The sequence below is a fragment of the Nelusetta ayraudi genome, unplaced genomic scaffold (genome assembly GCF_046127955.1).
Source record: "Nelusetta ayraudi isolate G7.1 ecotype Tasmania unplaced genomic scaffold, CSIRO-AGI_Nayr_v1 ptg000019l, whole genome shotgun sequence".
NCBI classification, from domain to species: domain Eukaryota; kingdom Metazoa; phylum Chordata; class Actinopteri; order Tetraodontiformes; family Monacanthidae; genus Nelusetta; species Nelusetta ayraudi.
The window spans coordinates 1442808-1455715 of record NW_027466069.1 but is presented as its reverse complement, the minus strand read 5'-3'; positions in this window follow the sequence as shown (position 1 = coordinate 1455715).

The following is a 12908-nucleotide window of genomic DNA, read 5'->3' as shown; positions in this document are numbered from 1 at the left end:
GTCGACTGATTACATCACGGAGCAGGAGACCTTGACAGAGCTCCTTGAAAAGTCTTTAATTATAAATAACCAGGCCTGTCGAATCGAATAACAATCTGACATCAATCAAGTGGGGCAGATCTCTGCTCCAGTCTGTCACTCTAATTAAGTAAACAAAACGACTCTGTATGCCTGTTTTGATAACAGGCTAATTAATATTGGACACTTTTTCACCCTTTTTTTCACCGGCTAATACCACACTAGAAGGCCCTGACATCCAGGATGTACCTGTTTCATGTCCGCCTTCATTTTTATTCCCGGCCAGCGGTCATATTAATTAGGCCGCGCACAAAGTCGTCTATTAGACTCGGCACCGAGTGATGGCAAGGAGGGACTGCTGTGCCACTTAAAGCTATTTATTATGGATCAGAGAGACTATAAACACTAAATGAAACTGACTGACAGCTACTACAGCACCCTGTGGGGCTCTAACATCAGAGTTAGAGGAGGGGATGAGGGATGAGTACAGAGACAGATTATGGAGATGAAGGTGTACAGATGTGAGCTGCATTTTTTTCAATTTTTTTTTTTTGGAAAGAGGACAGTTTAGTTTTTTCCCCTGCTTATTAATGGGCTCAGTTAAGCTGTGCAACATTTAACATTATAAATTCAATGAAAAATAACAAAAGCAGGAAGTGGACATTATATTTTTAATCGATCAGTAGGACTGTATACTTTACATACTTTACAACTATAACATTACCATGTCTTTATCATTTATCTTTATTATGTTTTTATCCAAATTACTATCATTACTACCCCCCCCCCCCCCCCAAGAAAAAAAAAACTTTCAGATTTTTTTTTTCAGCCCATTGCTTCCATGCTTGGTTTGCCCTGAAGCGACTTTGGAAGGAGCCAAAAATGAGGTGGTCTCAGGCACCGGGTTGGTGGTGTGGTGAAGGACCTAACAAGGGCGATGTATCAGTGAGGCATCAGTGACTTTAGTGCCTGCGCCTTTATTAGGAAGTAGTAAAGGATTCCTGAAGTGAATGTAGCGCAACATGGGAAATGTTACCGCTCCCCTTTGGGAAAACCGTTTGATCCCCTTGTAAGCAGAGATGGATAAAAACAAGTGACTGAGAGGTGACATGTGGAGGCTAACCACCAGCGTCTGCAGCTAATGTGTAACTAACAGTGACGGTAAAACTGTTGCAGCAGCCGCAGCCGCAGCCGGGGTGTCTGAAAGCGAGCCGTCTCATTCAGCTTGATGTGTAATCACATTAGACACTGTTATAATCTCATCCAGAGCTTTCAAGCTCCGGTCTACACTCTGAAACCTCGACAGGTGAAAGCGGCGAGGCCAGCTTTGGAGGTTAATGCCGATTTCACAGAGCCGCTGCTATTACAAAGCAAGGCTGCGGTCACCTGGATGTCAGCCGGTCTCAGGAAACGTTCAATCCAACAAAGTCTGCAGGAGTTTAGCTTGAACTTCAGGGCTTGAACTTTTCACTTCGTTTCAGCTGAGTTCTGTGCTTTTCTTTCTACTTTACCATGTCTGTCGAGAACATTCTGTCAGTCTCCTCTTCTCTTGGTGACCTCTGCGATCTTTGCAGGTCGATGGAAGAAGCGCTGGTGTTCGTGTCTCCCTTTTATAACATCTGGAAAGTATCCTGCCATCACTGTATACACTAGGCAAGGCTTGAAAGGTCCCAGAGAGAGCTAATCGAGGTTGTCTCCTTCAGGACCACGGACAGCTGCATTCTGTGTAACGTGGGGGAGTTTGTAATTATGGAGTGTGGATCTGCTGAGAAATCAGTTAATCTCATGGCATTTAGGCTTGGAAGTTGGAGTCTCCTTTAGAGACTCGGATCTAAAAGCAACACAGTGGGGTCGGTTGATGTCAAGGAAAGACAATTTGTTTCATCAAAGAAGAGAAAAGTTGTATTAATAGAGAGAATTTATGTTTTTTTTTCAGACTGGTTGTAATAATTTATGGTTCATCCTTTTGCTTCCTTTCCCTTCTAAAAAGGGCTCAGAAGCAGAAGTAAGACTTCCACTGCAACCAATTCATCTTCTTTGTGCTTCAGCTGTTTTCCACCCAAATTTTATCAAATAGGATGAAGCGGCTCATTTGCAGCGTGAGGCTAATCAAAGCACATTAAGTCTGAGGAGGCGGAGGGAAGGAATTTCATCTGCATTCTTAAAAAGTCGGCGAGCTTTGGGGGTGCGGAGGAAGGTGGAGGGGTGTGTGTGTGGGGGGGGGGGGGGTGCCAGGCAACATTTGGATGACTCCACGCATATCGCGGCAGCACATCTGAGAGGCTGTGAATCAGATTTCCACGGGCCTTCTGGGAAATCCTTCGCAGCCTGGCTGCCATGTTTTCTGGCATTTCACGGGTGGAACGTTTTCATTGTTTGTTTTCATGTTGGATTTCCGTGATAGCGATCTCAAACGCTGTCTTCCCAAACTGCAAACCTCGTTCCATTTGCAGCTGGCCTTGTTTTTCTTTTGTTTTTTGTTCCTCTTCCGTCACTCAGCCAAAAAAAAAAAAAAAAAAAGACTTCACACGCCTGAACTGCAATCAGGGCCTGGAAGTGAAGTGAAGCATCTCGTCTGTTGCTGCTCACATTTAAAGCAAATTGGTGCAGAAAGAGCGGACAGTCTTGGTGTTAAGTGTCGATGGTCTATTTCAAGCAACTGTACCGGACCTCCTTGTGCGTGTGTGTCTGTGTGCGTGCGTGCGCACATGTGTTTGGCCACTGAGCTGGCCTCCGTGAGCTGTGGGATCAATAACCGGCTGACTCCTCGTGGAAAGTCTACTTGCTGCGTCGAGCCTGCAGGGCCCGCCAGCTTTTTGTCTGTGTGAGTTTCCATGGGAACAGTCAGTGGAAGCCTGTTTATGTGTGTGTGTGTGTGTGTGTGTGTGTGTGTGTTTGTGAGGTTGAGGGGGTATGCTGAGACTGGGGGGATTTCTACCAACGCCGCAAGTGTGTGTGTGTGTGTGTGTAAGGGGGAAAGAAAAAAGGTGAGCGCAGCGGGTGAGAGAGGCAACAAAAGCAGCAGCGGCGAAGTAAAAAAAAAGGAAAGATGAATGGAGAAATCATGTACCAACACACACACACACACACACACACACACACACACACACACACACCCTGGCGCAAGCAAGCACAAAGAGATAGACCCCTATATAAAGGGAGAAGGGAAGGGAAACACAAAGAGAGAGCATCTTTCCAGATAAGGTGCTCCGGTCTCTCTGCAGCCCTCCTCCTCCTGTCGCCGCTCCCTCCTAATTGCCTGCTGCCCTCGGCCTTTTGCCTCTCTGTTGATCCATCCCACAGGGAGGTGGGGAGAGGTGGGGGTGTGGATACGCAGGGACAAACCAGAGCTCACACTCCCCCATACAAAAAAAAAATGGTGGTGGTGGATGGAAGGGGGAGAAGGAGGAGGGGCCCTGAGTGGCAGACCAGCAGGTGGCCACCGGCCTGCTGCTCATCTGTCCAGACTGCAAGTAGACGCTGCAGTGATGCATATTCAACACAGGGCGAGGGTGAAGCGCTGTGTGTGTGTGTGTGCGTGTGTGTGTGTGTGTGTGCGTGAGTGCGTGCATGTGGGTCCTTGTAAATATGTCGATGACTGGAATACCTGTCTGCTCTTTTGAGCACAAATGTAGCATTCAATTTTAACTGCTACCAAGGATGTTGAAAAATATACACTAATAGAAAATGGAAAAAAAATAAAATGGAAAAAAAAATACATTTGACTATATTGTGGTTTGGCTTAGGCAAAATGTTCGGCTGTACAAAAGAATGAAAAATGAATTGGAGGTCAAGTCCTGCCAATGACAAAGGGACAAACGTGTGTGTGTGTGTGTGTGTGTGTGTGTGTGTGTGTGTGTGTGTGCGCGCGCGTGCGTGCGTGCACGAGAGAGAGGGGGGTGGATTTATGCTTGACAGACAGTCAATAACTGCAGAGCAACTTGCAGGAGAAGACCCTCCTCCCTCGACGCGCGCGCGCGCGCACACACACACACACACACACACACACACACACACACACCAGAGGATGGCATATGGCGGCAGCTGCCCGGCGCGTGCCTTGATTGTGTGAATGAGAAGCAGCGAGGTGCGCGCATGAATAATGAGCCTCGCCTCTCGGCGGGGACGCGCCTCGCAGGATGACAGGAGATGAAAGAAATGGCAGGAAGTGGAGATGTAGTGGTGGGGGTGCGGGTGGGGGCGATGGAAGGGGGAGGGGGCGGGGGGGGACCCTCCTGTAGAGCCGCTTCTCCTCCTCTGATGTGTAACTGTTGATCTAACAGCTGACTTCGTGTTCAAGCTCTCGCGTTTACGGCTCCTCTCGTCTCTCCGCTCCGTTCGTGTGTGCGATTCACATTTGCTCTCATCATCAGCTCATTTCATTTCCCGTGGACGAGCCGGACCTGGAGGTTGGAGTGAATTACCCTTATTATTAATAATAATAATAATAATAATAATAATAATAATAATAATAATAATAATAGCCTGAGTGCTCAGTCCGATCAATCCGAATTTTAGTTCAGCCACATGATTCTGTGTTTCTAGTAGTTCCAGTTTTATTTTGAAGAGTCGTTCCCCATCTACCTGCTTTAGCTTCCTGCCTTTTCACACGGCTGACCATGACGACGCTGTGATTAGTTTCACACTCCGATGGAACGAGTTTGAACTGTCCATACGCCGTGTAAGTTTGTTTTTATTAAGTAGTATTAATAAGTATTATTGAGTAAAAGCTGCGCTTCCTTCCGTCCTTCTGGTTAAATTTACAACTGTCACAATTCAGCCTTTGTAATATCTAAAGAGCATTAATAAGTAACTGGTGTTGAAATTGTTTTAGCTAGTTGCAGCTAGCTGAAACGATTTGCTCCCTGGCATGACAAATTAGGCATGACAATTGAATATTACAGTGATATATATATATATATGTAAACCTTGGTTATTGTATGACAGATTCCGTCATTGCCCTTTTGCTTCTTTTTGTTTGAAAGATAATGAACTCAACTGCATGGGTCCAATGTGTCAGTGTCACAATACACAACAGTGCAGTGCAAAACAGCAACCATTGGCTTGGCTTTCCAACAGCTTCCAGAGTGAAGGGCAGCAGTCGGGTGTTAGTGCGGACAGCGGATGTGTACGTTGCGCAATCTACTGACAATTTCCAAACTAGTTGCTGGTTTGACAGTTTTCACTTTTTTGCGCTGCACCCTCTCCCTCTCTATTCTGGTCCTGGGTTATCTCAACCAAGTCCAATTAAAGCCGTTATCTCCTGTTTATCAGCCAGACTCAGTGCCTCGGAATGAGAAATATGATGAAAGCCGAGTTCAATGCAAGCGCTAATAGACTCCTCCCCACCACCCACGGACCCCCCTGTTTCTGTATCTTCTCATCTCTTCTCCTCCTCACATGATTTCCTTTGTCTCTGTCTGCCTGCTCCTCTCTCTGTCTCTCTTTATTACCCCTGCGGTCCAACTGGCCCGAATTGCCGAGGCTACAACCCAAAATGATGCCATTAATTATTTGGGAAGAGATTATGCGATTAAGCGCATCTCCCTCTCTCTCTCTCTCTCCTCCCTCTCTCCCTCTCTGCCTCCCTCCTCTTTGTGTGTCCTTGTGCGCTCATCAGCACCACGGTGAGTGTGTGCACGTGCAATTTGCAATTTGCAATTGTGCGTCGCATTCGACGGCCGCGCTATTGCATTCAAATGAAAATGGAGAGCAGCGTGCGCGGGCAATTTGTTCATTAAATTGTTGACCCAGCGGGATTAGGCCGCTGTTGGCCGAGTCTGAGAGCGAAACCAGGCAGAGCACAACTGAACACTACCTGCAAAGTGAAACGAATGGTAGAACATCGACCATCCTACATGCCGAGATGCACGGCATGAAGGGAACATTTTTTTTTTTTACCGATTGTGAACTTTCATTTGAAGGTCCCGTATCATTTAAAATACACTTTTCCGATGTTTTCGAAACTCTACAGAAAAGAGGCCACATTAAAATTGCTTCACAAGGCACCGTTCTTGAAGTCAGCCTTTCGTGATGTCACAGAGGGCACATACTAAGATGCCAAAATACAACTTGTGAGGTATCTCGCAGTGCTGCAACAGGGGGAAAAAAGGATTAATTAGAAAAGAAAAATGCCCAGAAAAAATAAATAAATATATATATAAAAAAAAACTTTTTATGAAACAAAACAAAAAAAAAAAAAAAAACAATCGGTAAAGTCAAGCTGTGGCACTTGTGGAAAATAAACCTTATTCAGGGCGCTACCACTTAGTTCTGGAGACAGATTGTAATTCATCATAGTGCGTGTGTGTGTATGTGTGTGTGTGTGTGTGTGTGTGTGTGTGAGGCAGGCGGACAGAGCGGTTTATAGGCCAGCTGTGTGTAGTCCTTTAGTCAGTCGGTGACCTAAATCACAGAATAAAACCGGAGAGAGAATAAGGGAGGAAGAGTGCGCGTGTGCGTGCACGTGTGTGCGCAGAGGGGGGAAGATGGACGGACGGATGGATGGATGGATGGAGAGTGAAAGGATGCTGAGGACAAGAGAGCTAGATAAAAGGGGCGAAGACGGAGAAGAAATGGAGCCAAAGGTCGAGGATGTTGACAGGGGAGGAGAACCAGAGTCGGGTCCTGAAAGCAAATGAAGAGAGACGGAGGAGTGCGAGAGATGACAAGTGCGGGTCTGGAATTGTGTGGCGCTGTGTATAAATATCCGGGCTTGTTATCCCGTCTTCGCCTGCTTTGCATTTTCAGTGTATTTTTTTAAGAAAAAAAGCAACAAAAAAACAACAACAACAACCAAACAACAACTTCTCCTCATCATCACAAACATGTTGACGACTCCCCCCCCACTGCTGCGGCTTTCGCTTCGTTCCGTCTGCTAAACATAGCATCACAACGCAGCTGCCGCGGCGGAGGAGAGCTGCACCAAACCGACAACAACGCGTGCGGGGAAAATTGCTCGCACTCAGGGTCATCAGTGGCGTCACCAACGAAGGAGTTCTGTGCTTTGAAGCATTTCAAATTGCTAACGTCCGCGGCCGAGGGTGGTAAGGGATGGATTTCTTACAATCCCCGGTGTTGTTCGCTCTCCCAAATAATTGCATGTGTGACCGCGAGCAGGGGATGGTCTGCTAAGAAGGATCAGCAACAGGAGCAGAGTCCATTAGCATCGCTTTCAGGCTTCACGGCGGCCCCGCAGCTGCCGCGGCGGCGACGCACGCGGATAATTCAGGCACAGCTGGCACTTCTGTTTGAGAAAAGACAAAAAAAAAAAAAAGAAGAGACGAGCAATGTCGCTGACGAAGCAGGGCGATTTCAAATCGCTTCAGTTTCAGTGTTGAGCAACTTCCCGGCTCTCATCTTGCCAATGTTTTATCCGATATTGCTGCCTTGCAACAATATCTGACTGCAGTGCCTGCCACTTTCCAAGGAATGTATAAGCTACGAAAAACAACACAAAACACCTTACTCAATACTTAACGTATTGAGCAAGGAGAAGACCCTCCTCCCTCGAGAAGTTTTTTTTTTTTTTTTTAGTGAGAAATAATGCAATTCCTTCCTGCTGAGGGCAGGCAGTAGAGTTTTCCATTACATCGGTAAATCAACTCGCTGCATCTTCTGCTCCCCTGGCCGGGGACAACAACATCCTTTTCATTTTTAGTTTTTTCAGAGTTAGCCTTGCAGATCTGTTCACGTGTGTGTCAACTATTGCAATCGGAACCTTTCATCGGAATTAATTACTGGAGGACTAATTAATTTCAATTTACACTCAGAAAGTTATTCTTTCGACAACCGAGTCTACAATGAGACTTTGATCAGATGTGGCGCTACCGCTTACGGCTGAGGCCACCGAACCCCTGTCTGGAGCAGAACTCCGTGAAAATAATAGGACTCCAAAACCGTCACCCAACCCCCTACAAACACACACACACACACACACACACACACACACACACACACACACACACACACACACACAGACTCTGCAACCCAGCAGCAGCAGTCTTTTATTAGACAGGGCCAGAAAACAGAATCGGAGCCGTCGCACATCGTCCCGTCTAAGCTGCAGCTTTTTGGGTCCCCCAGGAGCTCAGTGAACTGCTGCAAGCATTCAATCATGCCCATTGTCATCATCACACCATGTACTGTAGGTGTGTAGAGGTGATCGCATGTCCACGGGTTCTCGCGCTTGATGCGATCCCGTGCTTCCAATGAGGTCCAGACTTGTCAAGCTCATCTGCATGGAAGATCACGATGAGGCATTAATTAGCTCTCAGCCGTGATCATTTCAAATGCCCTCTTTGCCGTCTTTCTCTCCGAGGTCTGCGCAGCTGCCAGGTGAGCACCTGTTGTGCAAAGCATCCGCTGTGGTGCAAAATGAGAGGCACGCTTCGTCAGCAAATCTTTGTTTCCTTTCTGCATTTTTATTGTGAAAATTGCAAAGTTGCATTTCACTGTCTTACTTGTTTGGCCTCCTTCCAAAGTGACCAGTTTCCCTCTGCGGGATAATTTGACCCCCGCCAGCCAGAACTTCCTGTTAATCCGTCTACTTGATTAGGTTGGAATGTTTTCTTTTTTTTTAAATTATTATTATGTTCCATGCTGAAATACTCTTGAACGCCTGTTGGGGGAGTGGTGGTAGCATGAAAGAAAACAGCCCCATCTGAATAGCTCGGTGCTTTTTTATTTATTTATTTATTAAAATTCAGATTAAGAGCCAGGGTCAGGGACCACAGCTGTAATTCATGCGCACACAGACTCTGACATGTTTCCAGTCCTCCTGCACCACCATAATGTCGTAGGAATTCTGTTGAAACAGTGACTTTTAACGCTTTAGCCCTTGTGCTGACTTTAAATGACATTTATTGCATTGCCCCTATAAGATGAGGAAGGTTTCTCAGCAAATGCATGTAGCTATAAATCTGTCTCACTGAATTTAAATACGTCGGGTCAGATCACGCTGGAAACACTCCAGTATTAGTTAAATGAAAAGAAGCCAAGTGAGGCTGCGTCCAGCCTGTGCAACGCGTCGACTGGAGCTGCTCCAAATGCAGCCGGTGAGCACAGATGGATTTCGAAACACGGTCCAACTCCAATGGCTGCAAAGCTGTCGCTTGCGTTGGATGACATTGTTTCCCACGTGGTGATACAGCCAGGCCGGCAGTAAACGTTAAAGTGGTTTACATTTTTATACGCAGATTACAAATCAGATTATAGCCATCAAATGTTTACTGCTGGGTGGCGTCCGTCCAAGAACGTCGCCAGCGTTTGGCTGTAGAGGAGGAAGTCTTTGTTTCTTTGTTGTCTCATACTATTTATCTCATTTTAAAGTATCAGATTAACAATCATTTTAAAACTTTACCACCCTTTGACGGTTATTGACATTAACATTTGGAATGTCGGAATGTATATTCTTATTTGTGGGGAACAGTTTAGAAATCTAAAGATGCCAGTTTCCTCAAGAGATTCTGATGAGAAACAGGTTTTTTTTAATTTGACAGCTGTCTTCTAAAATGTATTATTCATTTAAAACACAAGTGGTTACAGGTTTAAATTCACTTCCTCTTTGCACTTTTTCATTTTTCTTGTAAAGGTGCCATATAAACAGGTGATGAGCTGCCAGAGCGGCATCAAATTTTTGCTGCTCTACCCTTGTGTTTGCATTAAAACTGTTGCTTCGGTTTTTCTGTGAGATATTTTTGTTTGTTCTATATATATTGTTGTTATGACTTGTGAATGACTTGACCTGAATAGCTTTTGTGGGCTTGGTGAATTTTCAAACAGCAGTCAAACCTGCTGAAGCTGTCGGTTCAGTTGTTAAACACCACTGCGCTGCCTCCTGATTGGACGTGAAAAGGAAGGGAGAGGTTTTTACGGGAACGTGGAGTTTTTCACAGGACTGGCTCCTCTCTGCAGCTCTGTGGCTTTGATGCAGGCTGTGCCAGCAGGACATGGAGGTTGGTTGTACAATGGTTACATTCGCTTACAGGCCTGTACGTTGGACGGAGCGGCGGCACACGATGAGCAAATCTTTACCGCAATTATTCCCGCGACAGTGACGCTCGGCACAACGAACAAGGAAAACAAGGAACATCTTCAAACAGCACAATGGTCTTTATTTTCAGCTGTGCATTTGCATAACAGTGTTTCCACAAGTGGCCGGAAAGCGCGTCTGGGAAGAGAAGGGATGGCAGAGTGAGAGCTGCTGCTGTGATGTGTGTTCGCTCTGTGTCTGAAAAGCTTTAATTGAAAGCAGCTCTATAAATAAACCCGCTCTCCGTGCCGTGATTAGAAGTCCCCCATTATGACCATTGTCACAGGTTGTTTTTTTTCCTATCCTGAATTCCGACCGAGCAGCTTCACACAATTAGTCATCCTAAACATCTCTACAGATCTAGAGAAAAAAAAGGCATGTTTAGCCCTGTGTTTACAGCCTCCCATAAATAGCAGGCTGTTTTAGTTTAAACTGATCCTCTGTAGAAGCTTCACCAAGTTTGGGTTAGTGGCCCGTTGCAAACCTGAAAAAAGGAATCAGGGCCCTTTGTGACATCATGAAGGGTTTTTATTTCAGAACACGTGTTTTGGCACTTGCTGTCTGGAAAAAAAAATGTATAGGATGAACATTTGTCATTTCTGGGGAGTTGATTTACAAAAAGGGAATTTTGCACAGCACAAGTTTCTTTAACAGTTTAACAGCCAGCACATTAGTTGAAAAAAAAAAAAAACCCTAATAATTCACTGTACTGTAGCAGTTCACATCAGGTCTTCAAGTCTTTTGTCTGTTGCATGTTCATTTGGAGAAGTTGATCATTCTGTCTCTGCGCCCGCTCCTCCACAAACCTCTTCCAGCCAACGACGATAACAACAACAATACCGGAGAGTCGTCCTGCGAGCAGTCTGGGCGACCAAACCGGTGTTCAACCTCTAAACTCAGCCTGTAATCTCGCTCTAAGTAGCTCTCGTCGCTGGACGCCGTTCAAGTTTCAGAGGCGTCCCAGTCTGGACCGGTGTCAAGCACGCATTCACATTGAGATGAGCTCGGCTTTTGTGCGCCGGCTCTGGCTCCGCTTCCCCCCACCGCCGTGTGTTTGGCACCAGGCGACTTCACTCTGCTGCCAGAGCTCGGATGGAAATCATACCAAATTGGATCAATATTGCTTCCAGGAGGGGGAGAGCTGTGTCTCATTACTGGACGCCACTGGAAATTTAGGCTTCTGACGACCCGTAATGGGATTAGAGTAACGCGGGGAGACGGGAGGTAGAACCGCACTTTCTGACGGTCTTGTTTCACCTGCGCGAGTGAAGAGAAAGAAATATGTGCTAATCAGCCTGTATTGGATCAGCGTCGAAGCCTGCCGGATGACTCTGTCCTCTGGATGGACAGAATGAGGAAGTCATTTGTTATGAGTAATTGGATTAGAGGATTAATGAAAATCTGGTTCCAAAAGCCTGTGGTATATACGTTTTTAAAGAGGCTTAAAAATCTGTAGGAGCTGCAGCCTAAGTAGCCGGGTCAGTGTATCTCAATCACACATATCAGCGTTCAGTGCGAAAACACAGTGATGATCACAAGCAAAAATGAAGAACAGCTATTTTGTTTTGTTTTTTTCCATCTGTGGCTACTAATGAAATATTTTAACATATATTGTATGATTGGTTGAATTGTCAAATTGGGGGTTATGAATTATGTGGTTACAGAGTCTGTGTATGACTATGCTGAGGTGGAAGAGTTGCACTGCCAGTTCCCCACCCAGACACTTGCCTCAAATCCAGTCGCACTGAACAGCCGAACAATACTGAGCGCTCACCTCATCAAACCCCGGTGCACTCGGTTATGCAGCTAAGCCTCAGAAGTCCAGCTAGCAAAATGAATACCTGTGTTCTGAACACTGACGGCCCATGTTCAGGGCATCACTTTGGCTTCAGCTCTTGTATAGTAAATTGCAGTGAGGCCGACATGATGATTGAATAGAAAAAGGCGACCAGCATTCAATCCCTGTTTACTCGGTTCTCACATCTTTCTTGTACCTGTTGTGATGTCGGGGGTAAAAATCCACCCTTTTTCTGCTCCTTGTTTCCGCAAAGGTTCGAAAGTGTGGCTCAAGTGTTGCACCAGCGTGTGTAACATTCCCCGGCTGCCGTGCCACACGGCTTAGTGAGCGTGGTGTGGATCAGGTGGTCCGCTGGACCAGCTGCTCCCCCTCTTTCTCTCCCGGCTCTTCTGCTCCGCCGCAGTGAAAACCTGAGAGTGACGTCTGGAGGAGCTGCTCCACGTAGAAACATTCTTTCTGAGGAATCCGTCAAGTCAAATATGTTCTCGTTCTCCCCCCTCGTTGCTGGGAGCTTTCACGTGGGGGGTGCGGATCACTTTCATTCCCTGTGCCTGCGCTCAGAGAGCGGAGGCAGCGCTCCTCAGCTGTTCCGACACACACCTCACACAGGATGTGATGTTGACGTCTCCCCGCTGCGGTGGGGTGAAGCTGACAGTCGTCTCTATGAACTAGAGAAGGAAAAAAAACCTTTTGAATCAATGGCAGCACCTTTTTTTTTTTTTCTTCCCCTGCTGCTATTCCTAAAAGCCAAACCGCCCTATTTTACAGCCATTACAGCGACAATTTACAGCTGTCACTCACTGCGTCTGCAGTCTAATTGCAGCGTGAGCTCTTTGTCTGGAGTCAAATTCTATGGAATCACTGAGGGAACGGACTCGTCTCTGGTACGTAATTACCGAATCAGCGCAGCGACACGGCCTGGAGACAGACGTCCATTAGGGCGGAGGGGGAACATCTCATCTCGCCTTCATCACACTGCTAGCAAGTCATTTACATGTTCCACATTTACATTAAAGCTGCATTACACCACTCTGCCAGTCACTGTAAGTGCCTCCAGAG